Source organism: Grus americana, chromosome 4 (genome assembly GCF_028858705.1).
Source record: "Grus americana isolate bGruAme1 chromosome 4, bGruAme1.mat, whole genome shotgun sequence".
NCBI classification, from domain to species: domain Eukaryota; kingdom Metazoa; phylum Chordata; class Aves; order Gruiformes; family Gruidae; genus Grus; species Grus americana.
Window position 1 is genome coordinate 37,504,012 of NC_072855.1, and position 15,872 is coordinate 37,519,883.

Genomic DNA, 15,872 nt, shown 5'->3' on the forward strand with positions numbered 1-15,872 from the left:
TAAATATCAAGCATTTAATACAAATCCATGAAACTTTTCAATGTAATTAAACAATTGTACGCTAGCCCATTAAAATGATTTTAAAACAGCTATATTCCTTTTTAGAAGAGAAAATAAGGAACACAAATAGCCCAACTAAATATTTAAGGCAGGCAATCAAACAAACAATGCCTCAACTGGTCCAGCTTTTGTAACGGCTGCTGCCGCCTCCTATCCCACCATGTTCTACCTGTCTTTCCATGAAAGATATATCTAGAGATCTGACCACTCTCACTTCCTTTATCAGTCCTTGATTATTTACTAATAATCATCCTAGCTCCCTTTGAAATCAACTAAGTAACAAATTTAGAAAAACATCTAGAGACTATTTTAAAAAACTTTGGTATCCCAGGACATGTCAACACAGATGCAAACAAATGTTTAATGCTGCTTTCAAATAAGTCGTCACTTCTCCCAGCATCATCCCAACCCTAAGTATACCAGTATATAAAAAGTCGTGGAAATATATATAGATAGATGTACATCTATAAGTCAAAGGACATCATTTGTAAATATGCATTATTGATGTAAATTCACACATCACTTGTTCAGATTTAGGAGCTCTGAGTCCACAAAAAGCTGTATCGGTAACTGCTTTACCACCAGGTTTGTATTTAAAAATATACACAAAATTGTGGGTGAAAAGCAGAAGTTACAAAGCACTCCAAAATATCCTCCCTTGCCTATATGTGTATATGTTTCTGTGTCCGAGGACAAAAAGGCAAAGGCATTAGTGAAGTAATTTGGAATCAATTTATAAAAGGAGGAATCAACAGGACAGATAAATATAATTTTACAGAACTGCTGACCAAGCCATTACACAAGGAGAGACAGCAGCACTGTTACTGGCTTCACAGCTATTCCACGTGCTGATCAAAGTTGTATGGCAGGCAGGCATTCTAACAACCAGATCAAAGACATTATTAATAAAGGTTTTTGAATAAGGCACTTTTAAACCATCTTCCTACTTCCAGAAAGTGTAGTTATAGGCAATAAACAACACATAGCCACTGTTAAATTAGTTCAGTAAGCAACAGCTTAAGTGCAAAGTCATGAGAATGTATTTTGTGTTTTAGGTTTATGCCACCTAATTTTCCAGGCTTTATTCTATGTGGATGGATTACATCTTCTGTAAAACATTTCCCTAAGCCATTTAGGCTTTAAAACAAATCAAGTCATAAAACTGCTGGTCAGCAAATTCCTTTAAAGTTAGTTTCAAATACTTTTAAAGCATAAACTGTGTTCAGGGAAAAGAGGAAAAACTATTAGAAACTGGTTTGTCTGTGTCCACAACCAAAAAGTGTTGTCATATATTAAAACAAATTTGAAGTTTCTTCCAATTTTGCTTCTTTTCTTTCTCAACAATAGACAAAAATGCTGACTCTCCTTAAAGGCTAGACAGTATGCATTCAAGGGTACTGGATGAACTGCAAAGTGACCTAGAAACACCGGTATCAGCGACCTTCCTCGAACACGCGGCAAATGTTTTTTTCCTTTGTTCCGAGAGGACAAACACTCTTCCAGGCACTTTCTGCAGACTTTCAGTTCTGCTGGGTGAGTGGTCGCATCTTTGTTCCACACTGGACCTCGTGCAAGCAGATTGCCTCCACGTGACAACAGGTAGGCTCAGAGGCACATCAAGGATTGCGAGATTTGATTTCATCGCTTTTCCCTGCATGTGACTGCCTTTTGATCCACCTGTAAATGGCCGCTCGAGTTGAATATTCAAAGCTGGCTTCATGCGACACCTGTCATAGCACTTCATTTTATACACACTGGCTAGGGAAATTGTTTCTGATCAACCTAACTGTTCTATGGCTTCGCAGGTCATATATACTCAAGGCAAGGCTACACTACTTGAATTTTGTGAACTTTTAAAGGACAGATGCCACTTCATGTTCTCTCAGCCCGCTGACAAGTTTTACTTGTTTATATTTTTAGGCAGAAAGAAAAGGGTGCTTTTTGAGTCTTGTCACCTTCAACAAGAAATGGATTCTAGCATGCAGGAATACAGTGCACACCTGCTAAGTTATTTGCTACACACTGCGTAGGCATCACGCAACTTTATGGATAAATTTATTTGATCCCTCACCTTCTAATCAGCATCCACCAGCAATAGGCTTGCTATGCACTGCCTGTTTATCAGAACATACACACTGTTGTAACTGCTAAATATAGGTAACGAATTTATTTACCATCATGTCTAAAGGTATCTGTCATAGTTTCTGTTTTCTACTGGCAAAGAAAGAATTTTCTAGGTTAATAGAAATTATGTTACAATGAAGTATAGTCAGCGACAAATAATATAATTCAGGGCTAGTATCTTTTTCATTTTACTTTCTTTACCTCATATATGGATTTGGAGACATATCCCTAAGGAAGTGCCAGTTCTGGGTGTCTACCTGGCTGCAGTGACTTTTAGTTCTGCTTTTGTAGCAAATACTCGAAACTGAATGATGCTTACTGTTATTAAAGACAAATCTTTACACATGAAGTAAGGGCTGGCTGTAGCAGGCGTCGCACTGGCTCCTGCTGGGTTGAACAATCGTGAACCATTTTATCATCCATGCTGTTTTGAATTCATCGAGAATATCCAGATCAGTGCTACAGAGATCAGTAACAAACCTGCAATTAAGTGCAGCTTCTGTTGGTAACTCAAAGTAACTAGGAGCCAAATAGGCATGTAAATTTTATTACTTCCAGTCAGATAGCATTTGGATTGCACAAGAAAGTTATAAAGTCCTAATACTATGCCATCCATCTGACCTTTAAAGGCTCTGTTTTCCAGTTTTACAAGCAATGAATTCACTCAAACAGTTCTGCAGAATAAGATCTTAGTGTTTTTATGTTTTTAAACCTCAGCTGAGAAAGTATGTGGTACCAGTGCTAAAAGAACTTTTCTAAACTCTAACCAGGTCGTGTTGAAGAGAAGGCTGACTAATTCTTTCAATGCCAGATGAATTTAAACAAAAACAAACCCTGGTTGCATTAGAGTTTCAACACGCTGGTCTCTTCAAGACTTCAATTTCAAATCAAATAGTTACGTTACATGCCTTTACATGCTTATTGCTGCAGATATTTTAACAGGCTTGCTCACTTTCTTTTTCTTGGTCCAATACAAATTTTCCCAAAGTAACGATTAAATGTATATTTCCCATCATGCTAAAAAATCATTTAGCCTACAGTGTCAGACATTAAGGAAGCTTTATTGCCGTAATGTCTTCATGCAGCTCATATCCTCCTGCTCACATCTGAATGAGCTTGCAAATTTAACCATCTGGGAATGCCACTCCAAATAAACTATATACTACTTAGACCTTCTTCAGTATTTGATTATCCCTAGGTATTTGGGAAAGAGCCCAGGGTTCCCACCTCTTATAAAAAGGTGAAAGACTGGCTAGGTGCATTTGTGTCCACTGCCCTAGTTTTGTTTTCACATTTTGTTCAGGACTGTCTAAGAGCATTTCCAACTAGACTTTGCTGGAAAATAGGTTCCTCATCTTGATGCATGTAAATTGCTAAATAGCAGTATTTTGAATCCAATTTCTGTGTCATGTCTAACAGGAATTCTTTGCTGGAAATAGTAAAGAAATTATATTATTCTTACCAATTTTATGATCAGAAAACATTCCTTTAAAATTGTGATGTAAAAATATATATTATATCCTATTTTGACAGGGCTAGTAAGTAGCAAGAGGACAAAGCCAGAGGAAATCAGCCACTTTCACAGTGACACAATTTTATACTTTTTTCCTTGGCACCACGACACATGAACTACTCTATAACTTAGAAAAGGAACAGTATGTCTTAAAGGCTCCCTGACACATTGCACTTTCCTTAGCGAGATGAAACTTATTTATGCACAAGTAATAACTGAGAAAGCTAAAACTTCAGACAATCCTCTCTGAGTACAGCTGTCATCCATTCTAAACTTTGTAGGATCATCTTACTCGAAACAAGCATATTCTAGCCGCAAAGGCATTACGATTTATCCAAAATTGTATTGAACTGATGCAACCTGGCATCTTCACAGTCTGTCAATGAGTGCCCTAATGTTAGGATCAAGACAGATCGGTAACCTTATTAACGAGCGCTAAGGTGCAGAGAGTTCTACATTTCACTGCATAGGACTTAGGAGTATTTGCAACCTTACGATGCTAATAAGAAATAAAAGCACTGGGCCAGTACTAAGATGAGCAAAAACTGCTTTCCAGCTTAGCTAAAAATAAAGAAAAGCAGCTAGGGTACGGTGCTAATGCAAACCAAAATCATATGTTCCATTGTGTGTGCTAACAGCTTGCACTCATAGGAATTTTTTCAAAACTATCACAGATTTAAAGAGAAGGTGCTTTTCCCAGTCAGTTATTTGCTAGGCTTAACTTGGTATAAGCTGCACCAATGCAAGCACCAGAATGACGTTTGTGTACATTCACAATACAGTGCTGGAGGTAAACCGAACAGAATCACATATTTTATAAAATTATGTACCTGAGTTGCATTTATAAGATACATATAGACATCACCAAGCAGTAACTTTACAATTAAAATTCAGTCCTTCCTATTTGAGAAAAACGTGTTGCCTTTTTAAGATAATCTGTCTTACTATGAATAATAATTGAATTTCATTGTTCTTGGCTAGAAGCTAGCTGCATTTTCAGTTTGCAGCTGCCTGACTTCTGCTGGAAAAATGCGTGCTCCATATAATGACAAAATATGCAAAATATTTAGACACAATTGGATGACAGAAGTCACAAAACACAATTCCTAGAGCACGCTTCAAGAGTGCTCCATCTACGCATAAGAAATTAATTAGCAGCGTACCAGCAAATAGTGCTTATGAGTATGTATATATTCCATATTTATTGTAGTAATATTACGTATCACCAAGGGAAATTACACAGTGATGAACACCTGTTTTACATAGGGAGCCACTAAGATCTGCATTTATCTGTCCCAGGTTCCTTCTCAGGAAAAAACCTGTTTGAAGAGACAATACCTTAACCCCTTTTTTGTAAGCTCCATGTAGAAGAGCTTCTTGAAATGTTTTTAGGAGACAGGCAGAAGTTCCCTAGAAGTTACACCCACAGAAAGAAGCCAAGGAACTGAAGCAGAGAACCTTACTGATACTCAGTTTTATTCACTAGCAGTAAATACAGTTTGGGAGCAAGCTTGAATGCAAGGGTGTGGGGGTTTTTTCTCAACATCACCTTTTCCCTTTGTGGAAAAGCCTTCTGAAATTAAGCCCTAGCAAAGCCTTAATGCTAGAAAAAAATATTGTTTGTCTTTATTAGGAAAAAATTAGTGAAAGATTAGCATATTTTCAGTTTAAAATGGTCATTTTCTCTTTTCTTCCCCTTCTGTTTTTCAAGAAATGTTGCTAAAGACTATTAAAATAATTTTAAATATGATAATTTTAAACCTGGGTCCACATCATTGCCACCTCTAGGCTAACAGTGCATAATATAATTGGAATATCTATAAGCTACAGTGGTAGAAGAATAATAGACAATGACCAATGATCTTTTACTGCAGCATCTTATTTTTTAATAACTTTTAATACAAAAAGATGCATTTTTGAGATTTTATATATTTTCAATATAGCTACAAATGGACTATAGCTTTGAAAAAACACAGTTGTGAAATAGAAAAATAGCAAGTACTTTTTACAGAAAGAATTCAAAGCAAGTCACAACAAGCTAAGGCACCACTGGACACTTTCTTGGTTATAATATATATTTAATTGCTCATAAAGTATCCAAAAATATACATTTCCCTTCTCTCCCCAGTAGCTGCTCTACTCCTAGCTAGACAGCAGGTTTTGTTAGCAATCACCCCATCAAACAATCTAAAAGCACGTGCTGAATTTATGCTCTATAAACTAATAATGAATAAAATCTACTTCTTTGTCTAGCCACTCTGGCAAACTATATTCCTTTGCCAAGCATTGATGTTAGTAGTACAATAAAACATATTTTAGCTGTTTCAAATTAGTAGCAAGAGTTTGGTGGGGTTTTTTGTTTTGTTTTGGGGTTTTTTTTAGTCTGTCTTCCTGTTCACTGGTTTATAAAATTGCAATAAAGGGCGATACAGTGTTTTCTTCCAGATGTCAAGGTGTAAAAAAATTGCACTATATCTGGCACTGTTACTTTTCCTCTTAAATAAATACTTAGAAATTGTCTAGATTTCACATCTTACATAAAGAAGCTGCAGGGCTGCCAGAAGTTTATCAGCTGATAAATCATGTATATGTATGTTGTCAGTAGATTTGTTTAATTTGTTAGTTCTTTCATTGACTACGTTACAAGAAGAGGAAGAAGCCACTTGCAAAGCGCGGACATTTTCCTGACGCACAGGTTTAAAACAAAGTCACATAAGATCAAGGAGCCAGGGCATTTCAACCAAGTTGCAATCAGCACAGCATCATCCGTCGCCTCCCCTGTACTCCTCACAGGACCCAGGCAGTTGATGGGCATTGCAAATACAGGTTTGCCCTCAGCTCCTGTAATCAATAAAATGCTACTGCCAGTTTGCATCTATTAAAACAATGACACATTTGGTGTTATTTCTTCACATTGCAACTCCCCCAATCACTGTAGTCTATACAGCAAAGCCATTAAAAGGAGAGGCATACTTCTGGAGTGACAAAATACCCATCTCAGAAGTACCAGGAAATGTCCATATGTTAGAATAATTCTGCTTCTGGTAGCAAACTAAATTGGGAATGGAGATTCATGGGGAAAAAAATCACCTTGCCACATTTCAAAGCTGATGCATGATGGCCTTTTAAAAAAAAAATACAATAATATTTAAAAATTATCTAGCTAATAGAGATACAAGCGTTTTTTATAACAAGAAAGTAGGAATGACACTAAAGATTTTTGTATCATTTTAAATACATAAATATTCAATAAATCATGACTTTTACTGCTTACAGCATATTCAAAATAATAAGACTACTTTACTAATTGTGTTAGTAAAATATGAAGTCAATGAAGACTTAAGGGAAGGATGGGAGGAGGTGATACAGACTGCCTAGCACTATGGAAATTAAAGATACACACAAAAAAACGGGGGGGGGGGGGACACGACGACAACAGACACACAAAAGTGAAAGTGAATTAATATTGCATCCTGGTGTGTGTTTGAAGCAATCATATATACAAAAAAGAACAAATACAAATGGAGTTACACTTATAAGAGGGACAAAGGTTTGGAAAAGAATCATTAGTAGCTTGCTACAACAATTAAAATATAAATATCAATGTTTTATTTTTGTTTGAACTAAAGCCCTCTTAAGGCACCTATGTCAAATTCATGCAGTAATTTTGAAGCTTCATTAAATCATAATTCTATCATTTGGAGATATAATAAGGATAGATACAACTCAAGTTTTGCATTTTTACTGAAAGTTTTGATAATGTATGCTGGTGTAGATATTAAAATCCCAGTAGAAGGACTCACAGTATCATCCTAAAGGTTAAAGGAAGCCCAAATCTTTGATATATTTTCATGGCTTCTGCTTGCTACCTATAGTTTAGAAACTGTTCAAACTAATTGTATGTAGCAACTGGGTGGATCTGTGGCAATACACAACCGATTTATAAAATAACAACCAGGACTGTCCAGGCACCTGATGCATTTACAGAGAACACAATACTTAAGGAAGCAGCAATGTTATCTTTTAGTGAAGGAAAATGGGTGGTTATGATGAAAATAGCGAACACTACTGTGTTCTCTTGATCTTAGCGTGCTTATATCCCTGAAACTAAAGCAAGTATTTCCATAGACTATAACAAAACGTCAGTCTCTGCAAAAGTAGACAAGTATTAATGCCCCCCTGCCCACAGAGACTTCAGAAGACGCCAAAGCCCTACTTTCAATGTTTCACAAAGACAGTATGTAAATTCAAATCCCATCCTAATTTTCTTTTAAACTATAACACTTAGTAATTTAACTATGTGTCTTGTTTTCTAAGCCCTGAAAGATGCTTCCGATTCCTTTCTTGGTAGACGCAGTGCATAACCGCATCTTCTAAATGAGAGCGATCTCTGTAGGAACAGCAGCTGGAGTTAAGGCAGTTTTTCAATACTGGTAATGCCTCCTACATATTGAAACAGTAATACCAAATATTAATCACTGTTAACATAGAAGCTAGCAGGCTCGTAATTTTCCCAGCAATACCCCATGCTGTTAGCAGGTGCTTATCCTGCTGCGAAGAGGTTAAGTGGATACTGCTGATTCACTGAGGCAGGTGGATTGTTACCTCTGTTGCATGAAAGGGAGTAGGAGGGGCTCCCTAGGGAAGGACAGGATTTGAAGATTAGAACGACCATTCCTACCGGAGAAGCGTAGGTACAGGCTGGCCCCGGGAAAGTCTTCAGATGCATTTGGTTGATAATCTGTTAATAGTGACTAATCTCTAGGAAGACATTTTACACTACAAACTTTGCTGGTTTTGCTTTTAAGTCTGCTCACACAGACTATTAGGTAACAGGCACCGGAAAAATAAGTGCATCTCACTAAAAACAATCATAAAAATACATTTCCAGGAGGAAAAAATAACATCTAGACCTTCAGGCTTCACAGTGTAATATATTTTCAGCTGTTCTGTATTTGAAAAATAACTAGACCCATGAATGCTGTGACTGATGTGATGACAGGGTCCCTGAGTGCTGATGACGTATTATGGCAGCATGGAAAACAAAAGATGGACAGGTATGAAGAAAAATAGGAGGAAAGAGTTCAAGCTACCTCTCTATTAGAGTTAGCAAGTGTGACTCTACATAGGTAGGCATAAAATTTGGCCTTCTTCCAGTTAGTATGGTAGCAAAGACTGAGAAAAAGCAGCAGCACTGGATACGGCATACTGTCCTAGCAAGGACGCTCAGTATTGAAAGACAGCTGAAACCCTGTGCTATAGCCTACGTGGCATGAATTAACTAGCACAAGGTTAGCTCGATTATGCCTACTCAGGCTATAACAGCATACTAACTGTATGTAGATATATCTTTCGTTGCAAACCTATCAGAAAAAGTGGAAGAGAACAGGTAGGTAGCAAGTCTCACACCACCCACTAGAACCCTGACACAATGTAATATATGCATCATACATTGTCACCTATTGCAAATATATCTCTGGCAGACAAATAATAAATATCATATGAAGTATGCAAAAAAAAATAGCCGCCTTAAAACGGTGCATAGTTACAGATAGCAATGCTCCCAATAAAGGTATTATAACCATTACATTTATATATTTTTGTTGATTCAGAAAGGCCAGGGTACATGTTTAGGAAAAGGCAACCAGGTTACGAATGGGCTAACTCAAAAGGCCAAGAAATTATATGCTTTGTAAAACATGCATACATTAAGTAATCATTTGTCCTACATTTAAATAGTTCAGTGGTATAGTCATAAAACATAGGCAAAGACTGGAAAACTAATTATGAGGGAACTGTTTTATTTATTTATTATTTACAATTCAAGCCCCTACCTCTGCGTAGTTTCTTTTAAACTTTGCATAGTGTTACTTTTTTGCCATTCACCTGTTTTGTATAAACAGTATACAAGAAAGCGCTGTACAATAAATGCTCCATAGCTGCTGGCCTTGAACAGCTTATTCACCTAATTGTGCATCCCTTGTGGATTTTTCATAATACTTTACAGATCTAATTTAAATACTTTTACAGATTCATCAAATACATTCTCTGAGGCACATTTATTCAGCTTACTTTAAAAACTTCTAATGAATTCTCTCAATATGTAATTCTACATTCAGCATCATGATTTGAATTAAATATTATTGAACAAGGTGTTCATTATTGGATATGAATTATAATTAGAGCATTAGTAACCTTTACTATGATAACGGTTTTATTCCCATTTCTTGGAACTTTTGTTTTCTATCTGTGTGAAGACCTTCATCTGAAAATCTGCCTTAAATGTGAGGGAGAAATTAAGCTTTATCAGTCCCAACTGTACAGAGGCTGGAACTAAACTATTAGACCTTTCCTTGAAAAGCTAAACATATCCTGCCGTTATTATGCCACCAATCAGCAGTACAAAGGTGGCTAATTTACTACAAGCAATATAATATAAGCTAATACTGTGATGGGACCTAGATTTTCCAGGTACCACGTTAATTTTGAGTATGATTGCTCTGCTGATGTATTTATCATCAGCTTTGGACAGAGAAATCAGTCCCTGGAAAGATTATGAAGCACATCCTTTTGGAATTCATTTCTAAATGAAGGACAAGAAGATAATTGGAAACAGTCAACATGTATTTAACCAAAGGTATGTCACACATCACCAACTTGACCCTCTTCTGTGGTGAAATGATTGGTTATATGGATGGTAGGAAAGCCGCATAAGTAATACGCTTTGACTTGAGTAAAACTTTTGATGCTGTGGCAGATGCATTGAAAAATGGCTGGACTACCAGAGTTCCATTGGGTTGGCAGCCAGCAAGAAGCAGGACATCCCAACAGCTGATCCTGCAGCATTATTGTCCAGAATCTTTATGTGACCTGGATGATAAACCAAAATGCACCTTGAGCAAATTTCAAAACGGTACCAAATTGGGGAAAGCGGTTGATATCTAGCAGAACCACCTAAATCCACACGGGTTCATAGGAACTGAGCTAACAGAAACCTCATGAAATTCTTCAAGAAGTGAAAATTTCTGCACCTGTGATGAAATAGCTTCATGTATCAGCACAGGCTGTGAAGCAAGAGACAGAATAGCAGTCCTGGAAAACAAAACCCTAAACACCATAACCACCACCAACAAAAGGCCAGCAGATGCTAGCAGATTGAACAAAGTTATTAACCTCCTCTATTCCATGCTGATGAGGTTACACCCAAAATACCATGTCAAGATTTGGACCCCAATGTTCAAGAGGGATGTGGAGAAGATCGAGGAGTTAGAGGCTTAGAGCCCATGACTTCTGGAGGGACAGGGAACTCGCCTTGTTCAGTCAGGTGAAAGGAGGCTAAGGGACAACCTAACCATTTCCTACAAGCACTTGAAGGATGTATACAAAGACAATGAAGCTAAACTCTTCATAGTAGCAACAGAAAATAAAAAAAAACCCAATAGCCACAGCTGCTTGGAGACTCATAAAGGAAATTAGGAAAGTTTCCTTCTATGACATGACGACTCTTCACTGAGAGTGTCATAGCGCTGGAGGTTGTGGAATCTCCACCCTTAAAGGTTTTCTAGACTTGATTAGACAAAACCATAGCTAATCTGGCCTAGCGTTGGCAATAGTTCTACTCCCATTATGAAACCAGACAGAATGACCTACATTCTGAGATCCTTTACAACCAACATTTCTAAGATGCTTTGAAATAACCGGTAAAACCCCAACCACAAAGAAACCAAAAACAAAACCCCAAAGACCCCAAGCGCTCAAAAACCCCAAACTGACAATTTCTGCCTCCAAAATATAGAGTTCCAGAAATATGTAGTGCAAGAATACAAAAGCAATGTATATTAATACACGGGAGTTTCAAGCTTTCATCTTTTGGGATAGGTGGATAAATACTATTAAAAGTACATCACAGATCAGAACCAGCAGCGCATCTGTGCACGTAGTAACCTTCAGACATATGCATGCTGTCCACCTGTAATGGTACACAAATACAAGCAATCGTATTCGATGCTCATACTAGATACCTCTCATTTGTGCTAGACTACAAAAAAGGAGTAACATACAAGTAATGCAGCCAAGAAACAGAAAAACCCAACAACCCAAAACCCAAACAGTAAACTCTTTTAAACTGCACACAATCTTATTCATGCCGACATCCAACTTCTAGATTATGGTGCATCTTTCAGGCAATGAAAGATATTGTTTATATGCCCAACCCACAACAATCTACAGACACCACCCCCCCCGCCCCGGTGTATACTTACCGTACTGCCACTTGTTTGATTTCTGTTCAGTTACTCAAACAAGGTTAATGGCATCAAACACTTTTAGGTCATCTGACTAATGTGAACTTTACCTGACAAACTATACACAGGTTGCAGCAAGATTTAGGAACCATTGTACTACAGCCTCGAGCCTCGTAGTTACCCACCTTTAAGACCCTCCAAATGCTGCTAAGCCTGGTACAGGGGCATTACACAGAAAGCGCACCATTTGGCTAACTTCTAGATGGTAGAAATGACAATTCTATTTCAGATAAGTAAAAAAATAATAATTAGTGGCCTAATTTGAGCTTCACAATAAGGCTGACACTACCCCCTCACACCCCAAAAGCTACCCAGAACAAAGACACCCCCCAAAACCAGAACATCACTCACATTGGAAATACAAAGGAAGTAAAAAAAAAAAAGGTAACTTGCCACTTTTTAGTTCCAAGGGCAATCAATTTACATATCAAATCTTGATTTTTAAAAGCAAATTATTATTAGAGAAGCACTTTATCTTTTTAAATGAACCTAGAGCTCAAAAAGCGACAGACTGGGAGCTATGGAGAATAATATCCTGTTTATCCTCCAAACAGGAGCAGCACAGACAATGCTAACATTCAATTATTATGCTGATGAGAGGCACAACAGCTACGTGCAAAAAGAATTCATTGCAGTGCCCTACTGGTATATTTCCAAGGCTGAACTTTCAGAAGCAACGTGACTGGCTCGTACCACTTCTATTTACATCATTTGGGCTAAGAATTTATAGCAACATGCTAGATTTGAAAAGGGCTCATTTTCAATTACTTCTACATTTAAATTATTTTTAGTTTTTAATCTAACTGAAGACATTATCTGCAACTCCCCAGAAAACACTTTTTTTTTTTTTTTTTCTTTAAAGCAAAGAATAATGACTTTGGGAAGATGCACCAGGTTTGTCTTGGAAAATAAAGACTGAAAAAGCTCAGGCAGAAAGACTTTGTAACCCAGGCTCTGAGGTACAAGGTCCTTGCGTTGCCCGCACATGAGCTTAACGCACATTACTTTTAAATTAACTTTTTATTTAATACATATTTTACACACAAGACCGGTTTGCTTTTAGACACCTGATTCCAGAACTTGAGTCTTAGTTTATTCACTGAAACTTCTGATCATATAACTTCAGAAACAGTCACATGGACACCCACTTCAAAGTCTTCAAAACTTCATTTCATTTTAATAGTGACATACATGAAGAGGAAAAATATTTTTTGTTCCAATTTTGAGTTGTGTATGATCTCACATACTAAGTCAATTCCAAAATCTTGTTGCCTTAATTGCAAACAATTACTCCTTTTCTAAGATATATTTTGGTACATGTTCAAGAGTTATATTTTATGCTTTTAAGATGGAAATGATTCGGGGGGGGGGGAGAATATAGCCACCAAGACACAGTCATTTGTCATAGTCTGTACACTGCAAAACTACAGAATCATAGCTAGCAAACCTCTGAAGCTAGAAACTACAAGTCTTGTGTGCCATACTGCTAAAAAAACTAATCTCACCTAAAACCTGAAATCCTGTGCTGAATCTCCAGGAAACTTGATGGAAATGTTTCAACTAAATTGAGAATGGGAATGTGGAATCTATGCTATGGATAAGAGTAATCTAATTCCTGTAAATAGGGGTTTTGTTTGTTTCCTTGTTTTTGACATAGATTATAACAACAAAAGTGAAGACTACAATCACCTCAGTACCAGTCCAGATTACATCCATCCCAAGTGAGCCTCCTACCATTGGGTTATTCAGAAGTAGCTGAGATTGCATGCTCAGCACTCCGCCTTTCATGCATTTGAAAGGACCTAGCTTGTCCCAAAGCACAAAATTTCTTTTCCTTCTTTCTTTCTTTAGTGGGAATGGAAGGACACAAGTGGGTTCCAAATCACAGAAAGCATTTCCTGCTCAAGTCTCTCAGGAACAGTGCAAAACTTACATTCTTTGTACAAAAGTCTGTAAGCTTAGCTGGAAGTATGCAGTGCTGTTCTGAACAGTCACGTCAGGAAAGAAGAATAAAATAAAAGGCTATTTATAAATTATTGTTATTATAAATTCTATTATTAAAATAGTAAAATCTCTTAATTTTCAGTTTGGAATAAACTTCTGTCTATAACTTTGTTATGAAAAATCGGTAGCATTAGGAAGAATAATAAGGCCATAATTAAATTTTCTTTCTATACCTACAAAATTGAGTTCGCAAGCAGAATTACAGTGATAGCTCTACAGGACCCTTTTTTCATCATATCAATACTGTTGTACTGTGTTGATACCATAATGTTCTGCATTCACAGAGTTTGATTTTCCCAGTCTATGTCCAGCTATACAAACTTAATCTTTACAGAAACATGCATTTCCTCATAAAGCAAATGAATAAACAACTTTTCATCTGTTGAAGGAAAGAGAAATTATCCTATCAGCAGTCTGTATAATTATGTCCGTCAGGTGAAAATTATTAATGAAAAATACAAAATACTCTTTTTAAAATCATCCTGATTCTTCCTTTGTATTTGACAGCTGACCATTCTTCATTTACTCTCCTCTGCACCATGAGCCCTGTGCGTTCTAAACACTATAATAGAGAAATAATATGTAAAAATATTAACCACTGTTACTCATAACTACGTCACAGTAAGAAGAGCTGCAACATGCGATTTTAAATTAACACACTTTGCACTTAAGGTCAAACGAATTATAAACTTCACTTTAAACCGTGACTATGCAACATTACAGACAATGAAGGTCTTTCTAAAACAGGGCTCCACAGATGACGCTACTTTGATAGAAACTAAAATGTTCTGTGTTCTTAAACATCTACTAACCTTCTAATGAGCCCAGGCAAAAGCTTAGAATCGGCCACCACAGTTCACAAACACTCATTTACTTCAGCTATTTCCCACTAATAACTAAGTTTGAAAATGAGTCAAACAGAAATGGAAAGCTGAACAATTAAGATTCTCCCCATAAGCCCATCTCTATCATTTTATTAAAGGCAACTGGGAAAACCCATACTGAATAACTAATTCAAAATTATATTTGTAGAAAACAAATTAATGTAATAATTTTCTTTCTGAAATTAATTTAAATCTCTGCGGATGCTCCAGCAAATTTACTCTTTACTATGCATACAAAAAGTTATGAAAAGCCTTACTACACTGCTTTAGGCACAGATTCATTGCCTCATTGTTGACTGTAATGGCTATTCCCATCCAGCAGACTTGCTTTAAAGCAAATACATTTCTGCTCTTACATTTATATCAGATATTCTGAATATTGCTCTGCTGTCTTGCTAGACTATAAAATGAGATAATTTCTAAGCCTAATTAACGAGCATGAGTAAATCATTTATGAAGTTCCGGTTTCATGTCTTTTACAATCTTTTCCCCTTTTCTCCAGTCAAATGGCTGGCCCCTTATATTTTCTACTTTATCCTACGTTTTTCAGGACTAAATTTTTCCAACCGCTTCTAAGATGTAAAAGAACATATAGTTGTTTCAGCAATAAATAAACCAAGCTGGGAATGCTATTATCCAACACAGAACCTATACATATAATATGTACTATAGAATAAATATTTAATCACAAAATAGCCTTCAGTTCAGTTCTGTATCTACTTCTGCCTTAAAGGCACTGGTCAGGATGCTGCTTCCTGCTCATGCACATTTCTTAACTACCAATAGGGTTTTGGGTTTTTTGTTTTTTTAAATAATGTTCTGTTTTAACATTTGTTGGCATAAGAATTAATGTTCTACATACTTGTAGACATGAAGTTATTTCTTATTTCTGTTTTTCCAAAATTTATTATTGAAAGGTCTCTGTATTGTTATACAAATCCATTGAAAGAACTTAAATCCTTTTCTATTAGCAAAAGATATTAA